The sequence below is a fragment of the Nannobrachium achirus genome (assembly GCF_963921795.1).
Source record: "Nannobrachium achirus genome assembly, chromosome: 1".
In the NCBI taxonomy this organism is placed as follows: domain Eukaryota; kingdom Metazoa; phylum Chordata; class Actinopteri; order Myctophiformes; family Myctophidae; genus Nannobrachium; species Nannobrachium achirus.
This window is the reverse complement of record NC_137810.1, coordinates 55,542,738-55,558,779: the sequence shown is the minus strand read 5'-3', so window position 1 is coordinate 55,558,779 and position 16,042 is coordinate 55,542,738.

Genomic DNA, 16,042 nt, shown 5'->3' with positions numbered 1-16,042 from the left:
CAACACCTGCTAAGTAAAGCGGCGACAACGCTTTGGTTAGGTGACAGGAAGGTGGCAACAACACCTGCTAAGTAAAGCGGCGACAACGCTTTGGTTAGGTGACAGGAAGGTCGGCGAGCGCCTTGGCTTAGTCGAGGGGAAGGCGGAACGCCTTTGCTTAGACGAGGGGAAGGCGGAACGCCTTTGCTTGGGTGACAGGGAGAAGGCGGAAACGCCTTTGCTTAGGTGACAGGACGGCGGCGGAACGCCGTGACTGTAGTGAGTGAATGGTTGCTGTTGTGGATGGGGGGATTGGCCGGGTTGGAGAGGAGTGAATGGTTTGATGGATGGTGGAATGAACCCAGTGAGTTAACGGGAGGGATTGTGATGTTTTAGCGAGGACGGGCATTGCTGAGTGGAGCGGAGAAGGCGGGGGGGGCTGAGTGCTCGGGGCACGAGCCCTGGGTAGTTTGGCTCTGGGGCTCTGGACAGCCTGTGTCTGGACGGCTTGTCTCTGGACAGCTTATGGCTGGGCCCGAACAGAGTCCCCAAAAAGGAGCCGTGATTTATGGACGAGCACTGAGTGAGCTTGGCGGAGGTCGTGGGCATTAGAGCGAATGTACGTGTGAATGGGGAGTGAGGAGGAACTGCCTTGTTAATTATCTCTACGGTGGTTTGGTTGACTGAGTGGATGAGGACAGAGCGGCTGGTCCATTCTGAACCCCAAGGGAAGCCGCTACAATGAATAGTGCTCCGTTCGTCGGCTGCTTAAGGGTTTTGGTGGGGTTGTGTGGGGGCATGCGACAAGGGAATGGGCTCCGCCGCAAGAGGAGCACACGTGCAACAATTTACATGCGGACGATTTACAGCCCTGGTCATTAAAATTGTTGCACAGCATTTTTGACCCGACGAAGAGCACGGGGCGGCCTCGACGGTCCCTGTCCTGGGAGGAGGCTGGGGAGGTGGTGGGACTTTGGGTTGGGGACCTAGCTGGGGGGGTCATGGGCTGTGGGAATTGTGTGTGGGTCTGTGGTACCTGGTGGGACGATGGCCGGGTGGATGAAGTGGGGGCTGTGGGGCGGGAGGTGGCGAGGACGCAAGCTGAGGTGGGGTGGGCCGGGCAGCTGCACAGTTCGCAGGCGACGGCAGTTCTGCCGGCAAAGAGCCGGCAGTACATCTCGGAGTCCAGTGCGCCCCAGTAGGTCAGCTGGTTTGACTGCTGGAGTCGAGCTGCCGCCGTCGCTGCGAACTGCCTGTGGTAGTGATAAAAGAGGGCCCCCGGGAAGCGTAAGGCTAGGTCGATGATTATCTGCAAATAATCATTCAGCTCCTGCCTGCGGTGGGGGAAAACGGAACAAATGACGTTCCGGTAGAGGGAGAAAGCCAGGGCAAACTCTGTGGGGGAGAGAATGGTGGGGTTAGAGGAGGAATTGAGATCGCGGAGGGTGATGGACACCCCTCCGCAGTCTACGGTCCTGGCCTGGTGGGAAAAAGCAGAGGGTTTGATTAGTGCGGCTAAATCCACGTCCATACCCTGGAGGATCTGGTGGCGAAGGGTGTTTGACACCGGCATCGGGTTGGCGGAGATGGCCGACGGGGGTACGGGTACAGGCAGGGCTGTGGAGAGAGAATATGTGAATTGAGGTATGGGGGTGTGGACTTGAGCCTGGGCTATGGGTTGGTAGAATGGCTGGGAAGGGAGGGGCAGAGCAGACTGCGTGGGTATGGGAGGAAAGGTGGCTTGGTTATACGTGGAGGGGAGGGGGAGGGGCATTTGGACCTGGGCTTGGTTATACATGGATGGGAGGGGGAGGGGCATTTGGATCTGTGGGTTGAGGTGGGCGGCCTGGTTGGCCGTGGCAGGAAGGCGGAGGATGGGAAATGGAGCCTGTGGTAGGGTGTGTGGGAGCTGATTGGCCGTGGGGGGGGGAGGGGGGGCTGTTTGGCCCTGTGTGGATTGTATCATTGCTTGGTTGTGAGAGGGGGGGGGTGGGGGGGGGGGCTGTTTGGCCCTGTGTGGGTTGAAACATTGTTTGGTTGTGAGAGGGGTGGGGGGGTTGGGGGGGTGCTAGAATTTGATTAGGTGGGATGAGGGTTTGATTAGCCTGGGGTGGGATGGTGGATGATTGGCCAGGGTTTTGTGCATACAAAGCAAGCAAGTGAAGCAGTGGATTGGCATATGTGGATGGTGATGGTGGAATCACTGTAGTAGTTACTGATGGGGTGGCGATAGTAGTGGCTGTGGTGGTAACAATGGGGGAGGACACGCGAGCTGGGGTGGTTTTACGAGCGCGTTTTCTGGGAGGAGGGGGGGGGGGGGGGGAGGGGGAGTGTGTCGTGACTGGGATTCCCCGGGGCTTCCCTCTGACGCGCCTCTAGGTCCCGCATCATCATTGCGCGACGGACCAGGCGTGGAGGGGCAACACATAGCCGTACAAAACAATTCATAAAGGACGGGCTTAGATGCGGTACGGGGAAATACTATGTTACAGCTAGTCAGGGCATTCTGTAAGCCACGTACGGTCCAATCATTAATGGCTAGTGGAGGATTGACTGACCTGGAGCGTGGCACGGAGGTGGCAGATCGTGTGCTTGAGTAGGGGCCGGTGCCGGCGGTGGCAACGGGGCTGTGGGTGGAGCGCTGGGAAGCCGGTGGTGGCGGTGGCGTGGTTGTGGCGGCGGTGACGTTTCTCTGCCTGTCCAAAACCTGCCTGCGATCTGCCGTGGGGGGGATCTCGTCTTCTGAGGCGAGCAGGTCCATGGGTTCTTCCATGCTTATGGAGAACGACGATGGTGTCAATGAGACGAGTAGACTTCACTATTTAGACGCGAAGTTATACTTGTTTGTGAGCAAGTTGTCTGTTTGTTTAATCGTAGATTTGTACGTGTGTACTTTGTCTTTCTAGACGCGATTTGTACAAGTGTCTGTTTAGACGCGAGTTTGTACTTGTTGCGAGTCCCTCTGCATGCGAGAAACTGAGCAGGGAAGTGCTGTGAGCACGGCCAGGTTTAAATACAGCGCTTGATTAACCTGGTAGGAGGAGATAAGGGAGGAGGTGTTATCAGTTAGACCTGTAGCAAGCGAGGTGGGGAGGAGAAAAGCAGGTTAGATTGGAGATGATTAGGGAAGAGAGAAGGTGGTTATCCGGTGTGGTCTATTCTCCTGAACCTTTGTTGTTCCAACATCATGAAAACAACAGATCTACAAGCACACAACGCCTCGCACCGCGAGGCATTGTGTGTAGTTTAAATCATTTTAAAATGTATAAATTCAAAACGAATGGTTTTGGACATACAAGATTTTCACCCGACAACGACGATATCTGAACTGTCGCTGGAGTAGCGGGAACGCTGCCGTCGCCCCCTGCAATGTTGTGGCCCTCGGCTTGGTACCCTAGACATAATTCGGCCCTTGGGGAAAACTAATTGGGGAACCCTGTTATATAGTTTCCCTGTTCTAGGCATGTCATAATTATAATTAAATTATAAATTAGGCTGAAATAGGCCAAATATGGTGTAAATACCATACAAATAGTAGCTCTACAAGCTCACAATGCTTTGAATCACAAAAGTACTACACATTTGAAGTTCTCAGACTTCTTTTGAATTAATTGTAAATTTGTAACCACTTATACATTATTTTGAAAATAGCCAATCTCACTATATTACTCCCCCCAATTATTTATGGAATGCTGATGGACTACCTTGGTCTGAAATACTGAAGAGAACAGAACTGACTCTGATTACGATGCTCCTGGCATAGAAATGTTAGCCCTGTATCTAGCACCTTATCCTGCATAACATCCAGACTTGCAAGGTGCACCTTTGCGAGTGCATCTCTCCATTCCGACATGTCTCCTTTCCGACATGTCTCCATTCCGACACTAACCCTATCTCTTACCCTAACCCTAACCTCTATGGAAGTGTTGCCACTTCGACAATAAGAAGTCACTATCGGAGTGGCGACATGTCGGAATGGAGAGCGCCCCCCACCTGTGCTCTGACCAAACTTGGCACAAACATTGTTCAGGGGACTGCCGTTAGAATAGCCACAACAGGGACCACGACCACAGGCACACTGTTGCTCCGATCTGCACCACACTTGGCACAAACATTGTCCAGGGGACTGCAAAATAGCCACACCAGGGACCACGACAACAGGCACACTGTTCTTCGAATCCGCATCTAATCTAATATGTCATATGATCATTATCATGCATGCACAAGAGGTCATTAGTCAGCCTCTGCCATATTTACCCCATACAGGGTGGCGGGTCCAAGTCACAGCGTGCAGCCTGTCTTAGTCAGAAGTGGGAGGAATCTAAAAATAACTACAGCCAAATAAAGTCGCCTTCATCCATCCACTCAGTGGTGCCTGCTTGCCTTCCAGCCATCCCATGCTGCTTTGATTTCAAGATGTGAAAATCCGGTTGTGGAGTGATGCGGGGCAAGCTGCTTAATGAAGCCAGAATTCCAGATCATCAGTTGTAGTCACACAACAAAACATTGCACTGTGTAGCTACGGAGCAGTAGCAGCAGGTGTGGGTGACTGAGTGTGTGAAGGACCTGGCTCAAAGGTGTTGTTTTACCAAGTTTGCCTCTCAATCCAGAGTCGTTCACAGACACACATGGCTTTAGAATAAACTATCAGTGCGTCGATGCTCTGCCATCTGCGCCAACATCATTAGAATGGGTGGGAATGCAGATTCAGGGGAAGGAAGGATAAGGAAGATAAATGGCTGTTAAATGTATATTAATAAGCGACTCATGTGTGTACACGCATGAGCACGTGCGACTGTGTTCACTGCATGTTTGTGCGAGAGAGTGAGGTAGAAATAAAAATTAGTCATAAGAGGAAAAGTATCAGAGAGGATGCAATGTTGTGGGAACACATTAAAAATAATGTGTTAGTTATGGGTCCAAATCGACCCTTATGCGTCAATTTCTTTTCAATTTCCGAATCAAATGAACACTACGAATTTTACTGTGAAGAAACTGTCAGGTCTAAGAGCAAAGCAGATTATGCTAAGCCCCTTGTTGCTTTTTGCATAATCTTTCTGAACTTTGGCAGAGTCATTAGGAGATAATGCAGAATGGATGTTAAAGATCCCCATTGATTGCCCAAGGTTGCCAAGATGAGCTCGCCACTGAATGAAGAACATGGTATTAAGCAGACAGCTTTTCGTGTCTCCAATTCATCCACTGATCTCTAAGCCGACTTTTATCTTAAGTGTCGTAATCAGGGCAACGGACAATCAATAGCTTTTTCACAGCTCATTGTGAGGAAAGGTCCGTATGAAAGATTGTTTGCGAAGCATATGGTACTAAAAACTACTCAGTTGCGTGAGTGCGTGCTCACATGTCACCCACGGTCGGACCCCACATGTTACCACCACAACTCCTTTTGGTAATCACAGGTCATGGCAGGGGAGAGCATGCACGCACGCACGCACGCACGCACACACACAAAACTAGTTTTAAAACATATCGGTCACTCTGCTTGTTGTCCATTATGGGAAAGGCTTTCTTCCACGGGCTTGATTCATAATGTCTATGTTGGCTCAGAGTGGCTATAACAAATCCATCACTACTCCCAGGCAGAATAATTACATTTACAGAAGAGGGCTGAAGGTCACTCTCAACGCTGCATTTAAGAGGCTTAATGAGCAGTGTCCCTAAACTCCCAGAGCCTGGTAAAACATTACTCAGCTAGCTAGCAACAATGAAAGAGAATGTAAGGGGGGAGAAACAACAACTTGTGTATGACTGAGTGTCAACACAATAACCGAATTGGACAAGTGTGCCGTCTCAGTAGGCTATTCTGGTAGAATAATGTGAGTGAGACTGTTGGGGGCACAGAGGAGGAGGAGGAGGAGGAGGAGGAGGACGACGACAGTGTTTGCATGCACTTTACAGCAGGCCAGGGGTCTTCAACGTTTTCAGGCTAACCCTTATTAGAGAAAGAGATGCAAGCAGGGAGCCCTATGACTTTTTCATAGATTCCATATAGTTTAATTGTTTGACAACACAATCATCATTGTATTTTGTGTCTTTTTTGTGTTTTCAGATACGCATTTAACCACTTGAACCGTCAATTGTTAACTTGACATTTCACTCTGTGCTTAGTGTGCTCTTTTTCCCCTCTACGCCAAACTTCTTTGGCGAAAATAGCCGATCTACAAGCTCACGCTGAGGGAGGCGTTGTGAGCTTGCAGATCTGCTATTTTTGGCTAAGGTTCTCAGGATATGGACGTTAGGATTCAAGTGGTGAATATAAGGAGAAAAAGGTTTCTATCATACATAGATTTGGAGCCCCCCCCCCCCCCCCCCTTAGTAACTCTGAGAATCCCCTAGGGGTCCAGGACCCCCCGTTGAAGACCCTTGCTTTACAGTAAAGGCTATTGTCTGGCAGGGGAAGCTCAGGTTAACTGAAGGGCGGAGGGGTCAGTGCACTGTCAACAGCAGGTGTATTCACAAACGACTCACTGCCAAAGGGAATCTCTTATTTATTTGATCCCTTTACATCTTTGCTCCCTTCCTCTCGTCCCCTCTCGATTTATCATTTCTGCGTCCCTCCATATCTACGCCCCCCCCCCCGACCCCCCCTCCTCCGTTTAGTTATTCTGCAGCAGTGTGGAGAGATTTTCCTTGGCTGACCTACTCTTTTAGATTGACACTGAGCAGCAAGTGGAGCAGAGTAAATCCCACAGTACCACCAGAGAAAGAACTTTCTCGAAAAAGTTTAGCTGATATCTCCGCAGCAAACAAATCATTTTACCTAATTAGTCCTTGTGCCCATGCAAGACCCAAAATGTCTTATGGTCAAAATTGTAATTGGATTTTCAACAGTTCAAGCATCCAAAGATGTTTTTTACCCGTCAAATAAATCATAATGGTTTGAACTTCCATAATACAGTAAGATACAACCACTTGTACCTAAACAAATGTATAGACCGCGCACGCACGCGCGCGCACGCACGCGCGCGCGCGCACGCACGCACACACACACACACACACACACACACACACACACACACACACACACACACACACACACACACACACACACACACACACACACACACACACACACACACACACACACACACACACACACACACACACACACACACACACACACACACACACACACACACACACACAGGTTGCTGCTTGGCTCATGTAAGCTCCACGTCTGTGCTAGTGGGATATTCTGGGTTACCTGTTACCTATCCACTTACTCAGGAATTCTGGGTTATTAGTCCGGGAGCCGTGGGGGTGATGTGGATTCGCCTGTAAAAGCTTTTTTCTCAACTGATTCTTGTAGCTTGGGGTCACCTCTTAAGGATTCAAGATGATGATCAGTGATATCCATTGAGCATTTTTTATTAATAATAAAAAATGCTCAATGGATATCACTGGTCATCATCTTGAATCCTTAAATTAAGAGGTGACCTACAAGAATCAGTTGAGAAAAAAACTTTTACAGGCGAATCCACGTTCAGCCAAAAATCACCATCCCGGACTATATAGCCTATTTTATACCCCAGGTATGAGCCGAGAATATACCCAGGGGTATAAAACAGGCTAGCCCACTTAAACCCCGGGGACGGCTGTTACACATTACACCTGTCCATGCATTCAACATTGATGAGCAATTGCCTCAGAACTGGTTAGAAGGGTAACAAGTCTGTGATGATCATCCAGGGTCTTTGTCCCCAATTCCCCACCCACCAGACATTGTACTCATTGCTTTGGAAAGCAGCAGATAGAGGGTGAAAATAAAAAGTACGTAGGCCTATATTATAAGTACCTTACTTATATTTACCTGATAAACAATTTAGTATCGGTCTAATCACATGTTACTGATACCTGCTCTGGCCCTAGAACTAAATACATTGATGTTTTAAAACCTACAGTATCCACCACAGTGAGGTCTATGTGTCCCCTATCTTTCTGACAAAAACAGATAACAACCTACCGGAAAAAGAATTGCTTTCTGCCAAACTGAATATGTTAAAGAATATTTTGTTCAAACATAATGATTTTTAGGCATTGGGGAGAAACAAGTGTGCCTGCATTCATTACCAAGTTTAGGTGATTCAGTGAGGACACAAGAAAGAGAGAAATCCACACAAACGAATTTGTTCACGCATTAAATCCAGACCGAGATATTTTGTATCGTGCTTGTCTTTGAGTGTTGGAATAAATAGTTATATGACAAGATTGTTGAGTGTAGAATAGCCTGGTAACAGAAACACCTTTTTCCAGAGGAGTTTGGGGGGGAAATGGGCACTATTTTGGGAGATAACTGGGCACTACTTAGGTAGAACTAGACCCTATTTGGGGGATAACTGACACTATCTGGGGGGAACGGGGGATGTGAGCTTCTCTCCATCCAGGATCCAGTAGAATGGGGGATTACAGTCCTTAAAAAATAAGTGTGAATATATTGCGTCTGTAAAAGCAGTGTAGGCCTAATCATGTAAGAAAACAGTACACAACAGCGGTTGGGCACTGGTTATTGAGTGCGTGTCATGGACGGAGGGGTATATGTTTTACATCAAATATATACGATTATATCTGTATATTATACACATCATATACCCTTGCATACCCACTCGAATCCCCTTTCTGGGTAGCATGGGGTCATGGTGGCCAGGGCGGATTCACACTGCAATCCGTTTGATTAGAACTGATTCTGAAAACGGTTGCTGGTTCACGCTGGCCAGCATTCACATTGGCAGACCTTCTGGCCTCCCTGGAGATCACTAGCACTATACAGCCCGGTCCTATAGGTGGCGGTATGCACATAGTGTCATCAACTATGCGACATTGCTGATGGTGGTCGCCAATAAATTCAGGCACGAAAGCTGGTGTAACAATTCAATGACGCGCGACAGCGCAGTGTGGTTACCAGTGTTGCGGTCTTGGGTCGAGCGACGTTCCCTGATCTACAAGCTCACAATGGCTGTTTCTCAATCGCAGGCTTGGTAACTGGGTCCTTGGGTCCTTGGTAGTTCAGACTTGCAAGTTCGCCTTGGGAGTAAGAACTTCCAGGGACGGGAGGACGCACGTCGCTGATTCTGGGTTTGGAACAGTACTTCCTGCAGCGTACTCGGTGACGATGGGGTGAAAGGCATGCTGGGTAATTTGCTGTGGAAAGTCTCCACGAGTCAGCTCCAATGCATCCTCGGTAAAGTGGGAGGATCAAGTTCACATCCGGGAATTTGGTCTCTACTTGGTCAAATGCAGACTTGAGATTGGAAGCGTACTTGGGCAGCAACTTATGACGTATCACAAGTTCAGGAGGACTCAAGTCTAGACAAGAATCCACATTGAGAAACAGCCAATGCCTCGCATCAGCGACGCTTTGTGAGCTTGTAGATCTGCTATTTTCCAGGGGCAGAAACGTGCAGAATGATGAGCCAGTAATAAACGTGCAGAATGATGAGCGAGTATCTGTGTCAGACCTCAGACGTCCAGCGTAGCACACGTTATTATTTTTATTATTTAATAATCAACGTAGCCTACAATTGAAACGCTTTCACAAGCCACAGTGTGGCTTAATATTCACATTAATGGCACGTCAAGCAGGCATAGCAGTGCCAAGGAATCTATAACATCGAAACAAAAGTCAGGGATATAGGTTATTTTCGGTTTGTTTTCATGGTTTAACTTGTAGGCTAGTGCTTTCTCTTTCTGCTTTTCTTTCCCGACGGGCGACAGCAGGAGTATAGCTGCTACGCATCATGCACACGCATGCATGCACGCACGCACCAATCTCTTTCCCCCCCGCTGTAAATCTGATCCTAGAGCAGCATTATCATCTCACAGTTACAGCCATACTTCATGTCGCTGCCTCGCGGCTAATAACGGACCTGAATCTGATCCTAGGTCAGCCTAAACAGCACAGCAGTGACAGCACACAACTACACGCATTGATTGATTGATTGCTTGCTTTACGGTTTGCATAAAAAGCAAAAAGTACACACACGTCTCACACACACAGTACGGGTCCTCTCGGGTTAAACACATGATGATTACAGACCCGTGTTCCGAATGTTTTAACGGAGCGGTGGTTCTGGCCGTTCCGTCTCACTTTCACCCTGCCCTGCGCTCAGTGCGCTGGTGCGAGACAATAAATAACTGTTCGCCAATTGTTACTTCTCTCAATTGGAAGTACATGACACCAGTCCAGCGCACCGCAGTAGTAGGCTAACTGGTAATAATTTTAGAAGACAGCCCTACAAGCAAGCAATCTCTCTGTGAGACGAAGTCGCTGATCCCATGGCCATGTCGACAACTGTTACCCAGTGTTTATTTGTGCCGACGCCTGACTCGTCGACATTATATGAGGTCACGTTCAACATCAATACCGGTTTTGAGGACGGTTGCTTCACACTGCTGCTCACCGGTCTCGAGGTCGCACAATGCAGTCTCGAGACTACCTCTTGAGGTGGTTTCGAGGCTATCCGTTTCTAAGGAAAACCGCAAGCTTCACACTGTCAAAACCGGTCTAAACATCTGCCAAGTAGCCTCGAGACCGGTCCCAAGACCGCAGTGTGAATCCGCCCCCTGGGAGGGCCCTAAAAGATAACTAGCCCAGGCCAGGGGCGTTGCAAAAAAGTTGCTTTAATAAAGGTTGTGCAGGAGGACTACTCTATTTCAGTGTTAACTATTCCTCTCCTGCACATCTGAATCTGATCCTCGATCCTAGATTTTGATCATCTAAATGGATTCATAAAGAAATACAACATTTTCTTTTTCATGTCCATCATCTTTTGAGCTGCTGCATGCTGGTCATGCGAGACCTACAGAAGGCCTAAACGTAGTCATTTCTCTAACAGCTGGCGTGCAAATTTGGAACATCCATTTACTGAAATAAAATCATGACAATACTCCAATGTTAACAAGCCATAGTTCTTTCTTGGGTTTAAATCCTATTAGTAGACCTTGTATTTGAACTGTAGGCCTACTGTACTGTCCTGTGCTTTTCCTATGTGAACTGCTAATAAAGTATAGTAGTAGCCTAGTAGGCTATACAATCAATGTGGCAGTGGCTCAGGAGGTAGAGAGGCCACTTGGCAAGCAGAAGGTTCCCAGTTTGATCCTGGGCTCCCCCAGAATTACAGTCTAGTGTCCTTGACTCCTTGAGCAAGATGCTGAATCCCTAATTGCTCCTGGTGAGCAGGTTGGTGCCTTGCATGGTTTCCTCCACCATCGGTGTAAGAATGTGTGTGTGTGAATGTAATGCACAATCATTGTAAAGCAACTTGAATAAAGGCGGTATATAAAAGCACCATTACCAAAAAGTCAAAAAGTTGTGACCATACAGATCTTATATCATCCACCAGGGGGTGCTGCAGCACCCTGTGTACCCCTTACTTTCCACAGTCTTATGGCTGCTATAGTACTAGCACCATTGAGCTACATATTTAGTAGCCTGCCATCTGGCAAGTGCTACAGCAGGCAGCCACACAACTTCAGGCCCATGCCAGCAGGCTCTGGGACAGCTTTTTGCACCAAGCAGTCAGGCTTATGACCACAATGGGCACTAATGACCCACAAACAGTACTACAAGTTTTTTAAAAAGTTACCTTTCTGTGTTTGTTACTCCGTCTCCAACTCATTTTGTATGGTCTCATTGGTCTGTGCCACGCATCAATGCTCCAAAATAGCTGAATTCACACTGCAAAGATCATGCAAGCAATTAAAAAAATCACACCCAATGTGTAAATGTTGTCTTTGACCACTGACCAGTTTATTTGTGCTATTAGCTAGACTACTAGAGGAACATGTTAAATCCTGTCCATTCATTTCAATAGGCTGCTCGTCATCAGTGCCACCCAGGTGTTGCAAATACTGCTAATGAAAGTTAAAAAATGAAACCATTTGGTTTTATTTTTCACTTTCAAGAGTTACATTATTGTTGTTTAACATCTGCATTTCTTAATTTACGAGAATGTAGAAGATATTTTATTTCAATGAACGTTTGCCTGGTATCTCTCCTATGCTCCAATCAGTACAGTATGGGATTGTGGGGGGAAGGATAACAACTTTTTGGTCTGAGAGGCTTATCTCATCAAATGGTGGTCTGTGGTTCAAATGCCAAATAAATAATGGACCTTGATATGAAAAGGTTGAAAACCATTGCCATAAAGCATAGCCTGTATCAACTTGTATAACCTCAACTGAAAATAAACATTAAATGACCTGTCCATGGGGCCGCTTCTTTCCCGTATTGTTTTCAGGACCACAATTTGCCATAATGACACACACAGACTCACAAGTTCAGAACGTCCAGCCAAGCAGCATGCTGTTGCAGCTTGTAACAATGGATTTGATAGCATAGAGTTATAGTTTGATAGCTCTGTGCATGACTGTAGTTTAGTTCCCTTTTCCAGAAGGTGGCATTCCCATTTCCTGTTCAGCAGGGTCCCAGATGGGAAATGTTGAATTATCGTACCGAAGCCTTAAAATGATCGTATTTGAAACTAGCGTACACAGCCAAAAACGAGAAATCACACATGAAAATAAGTAATTTCACATAAGAATCCATATTTAGAGTAATAAACAACCTTGTTTGAGACTCCTTTGTGACCAAAACGCATTTATGCTGCGTGGAGCCAAGAAACTTCCTGGAGCTTACACAAATAAAAGCCTAGTAGTACAGATCTAGGGTCAGATTTACTGGCCAAACTAGATCCCGGATCAGCAGCCAGGGAATTTAGTAAATTCACTGTCTTTTTTGTGATATGGCGAAATTATCGTACATTTTTTGAATTATTGATTGTACATCTGTGTGTTGTGTTGTGTGTTTCAGTCTAAATAATCAACCAGGACTGGAAACAAAAAACAGATCCAATCAAAGGTTTTTAATGATCATTTGTCTTGTAAAGAATATAATACAAGGACAGGACTGGAATTCATAATAACATACATCAATAAATACGCATAAATACTTGAGGACCAGATTCACACAGCTTCACAATGTCTAGGCTACAATCTGAGTTCATAGTCCACGTGGAGGCTAAGTAGAAAATTGAAATAATGTGTGGGGAATAGAGCCAAAGAAGGGGTGTTTATCGTTGTCGTAAACATCTTCCATCCTAGCCTCCTAGCGATTCTTTGAAGCATCTCCTATTTTGTGATGCTTCAGTATAAAATATGTGTGTGTGGGCTGAGGATGAATGAGATTAAGAGAGAGAGAGCGAAAGAGAGAGAGGGAGAGAGAGAGAGAGAGAGAGAGAGAGAGAGAGAGAGAGAAATGGAGAGTGAAATGCAGAGAGAAAGGAGAAGATGGGTTTGGGATGCATCGAGGCTGTATGAATATGGTCCAGGGAGCCGAAGCAACAAACACACTCAGAGTTTAAAAGGCTAACAAAAAAATAACAAAAAAACAAAAAAACACAGAGTATTTACATCACAAAGAGGAGAGGAGAAAGAGGAACGTTTGTCGCTAGTCTCTGCTTTGTGTCTGTCTTTGTCATTTTTCATTGACTCAGTATAACGTTTCTCCCATCATCCATTCATTCATATACAGTATTCAACCATCCCAGCGGAGTTGAACTGTTTTCTTGATAGGAACAAAATGTCAACTCAATATCACATAGAAGTGTAACAATATGCAGTCATCACCAGGGGTGTTACAGTACATGAGATGCATGGCAATGAGAAATGGTATATAGCCAGGAAATGATTCAGCAGTACAAATGGTAGATGAGCAAATGAAAGCATTTCTGGAAAGGTCTGTACTGTATGCACATGTGAGTAAAACGCATATAATTACATTTAGTGATTTCCATCAACCCAAACAGAAATGAAAAAGGAATTGTCGACACTAAAAGTTCAGACAGAGTGTGTGTGTGTATATGCAGAGGATGACAGATGCTGCTGCACATTTGGTCGTTCAGCAGGTATTCATTATCCATTCATGCTGTTGTACCTTCAATGTCATCGACAGAGTTAATAGGAACCCAAGACAGATAGCCTAATCATGTAATCAATAGACTCTTTGTGTGGCGCTAAGAACAGATCCAACAGCCTCCTCCATTCTTATCAGTTTGTCATTGCCAGAAGGTTAAATGTTGTTTAAGGTTGAGTGTTTTAAAATGTCTTTTGGATGACAATAGACACAGATTTGTCAAATTCCAAATTCGAACAGATACGCAGACAGACACAGGCATGCGCATACATCCAGTCTGTTTTAAAGAGAATTGTTTATTTTACTATTGTCTGAATGTGTGCGCACAAAATATTCATGCACAACCACATGAAAGTACATACAGTAGCTCTAAACGTGCACGCAAACACAGACACACATATAATACATTCATTGATGGATGTTCAATACTGTAACAAAGGACATGGTGCCGCTCACTCATTCTTCATCACATCCCATTTATTCTACAGTAAAATAAACACACAGTACACTTATCCTCATCCTCTCCATGTTCCTATACCTTTTAAGAAGTCCTCCTTTACCTGGGGTCTGACATAACAATTTCTCTGAGTGTGTACAGTGCAAATATAACCAAACTAACTCTCAGGATTTTACTGTGTACTGACCAAGATATGAAAACAATTCCCTCAACCCAACACGCATGCCATGCACGCTCTTCCTGGGATAGGATAGATGTATTAATCCCCCATGGAGATACTCACAGTGCATGTATTTCAAGTCTAAATGAGTTCTCCTATCTCCCAGCATTCACTTACTGAGCAGAATGAACACAGACATTCACAATGTTATTAGCAATACAACGATGCACTCATATTCTCTCCTCTCCAACTCATTTTGGCTAAGCTCAAAAGACTCTCGCAGCGAGCTGCAAGCGTGTGTGATGGGAATTGCTTGGTGGCATATTAGGACGGGTGGCTTAGCTTGAGGAAAGGCCTGGCACTATTGGCTGTGATGATGCTTGATGGTTTGCCGGCTGCTGCCCTGCAGGCACGAGACTCTGTGCCACTCTGTGTTGAGCCAAGAGACAGCTGGAAGCAACCTCTGTTTAGCCACTCATCTTCATAATTAAGACTCACAATTAGATGGCTCTGTCTCTGGCTGTCTGCCTGCCCCCAGGGCTCTGACTGCATAGGAAAAAGCAGAGAGATTGTGTGTGTGTGTGTGTGTGTGTGTGTGTGTGTGTGTGTGTGTGTGTGTGTGTGTGTGTGTGTGTGTGTGTGTGTGTGTGTGTGTGTGTGTGTGTGTGTGTGTGTGTGTGTGTGTGTGTTTGGGAGGATGAGAGAGAGCCTGACACCTCCCACAGAGCATGCAGAACTGGTCACAAACAAGCTCAAAAGTTTTCTTTAGTTTTTGTTTCTGCAAACCACAACATTTTGGTGGGTGGTCATACAGTGTTGCCAGTGGTCTTAACTATTGAGGTCAAGAGCAACAGCAACAGTGCTAAGAAGAAAATATATTGACAATTTAAAGTCTTGTTATTATAAAAGAGAATCCATTAACACCAAATGACCCAATAAGCTTAGTCAATCAAGGTCATAGACTGTCAAGGACAATTGGTTGAGTAAGTATTGATAGCAGAATAGCACCTTTAATAACTCCGGGTACAGCCTCCTTATGTTCTTTGCTATCCCTTTCTTAACCTTGCCACACAGATGGAATGAAACAATCTAATAATTTGTATTTCACTTAATTGAATTTCACCCCTCATTGTTATATCCCCACAAGGCCAGCCCAGAAATGTAAGCTGGCTTTGTTGCTACCTTATTTGTTTTCACACTACATTGCCCTCCTGCGAAAGGGACTTCCAACTTCCCCATTGTCAACCACTTACCACAAAATAATTCTAGAATTAGCCAATCAAGCTTACAACACATCGTGGTGTGACACATTGAGTTTTTAGATGTACTTTTTAAAAATGTATTATTAACCATTTATTTAATTTCGTTTATTGTGTAATGTTTGCCTATAATGACCTGAATCAGGTTTAAAGTGGCTAGAGAGAGACAGACAACTGGCCAGGTCATTCTACTGTCAATATACTGCACACCACAGTAATCACACTTGTGTCTGGGAATCACTTCCAATTTGACTTGCCTG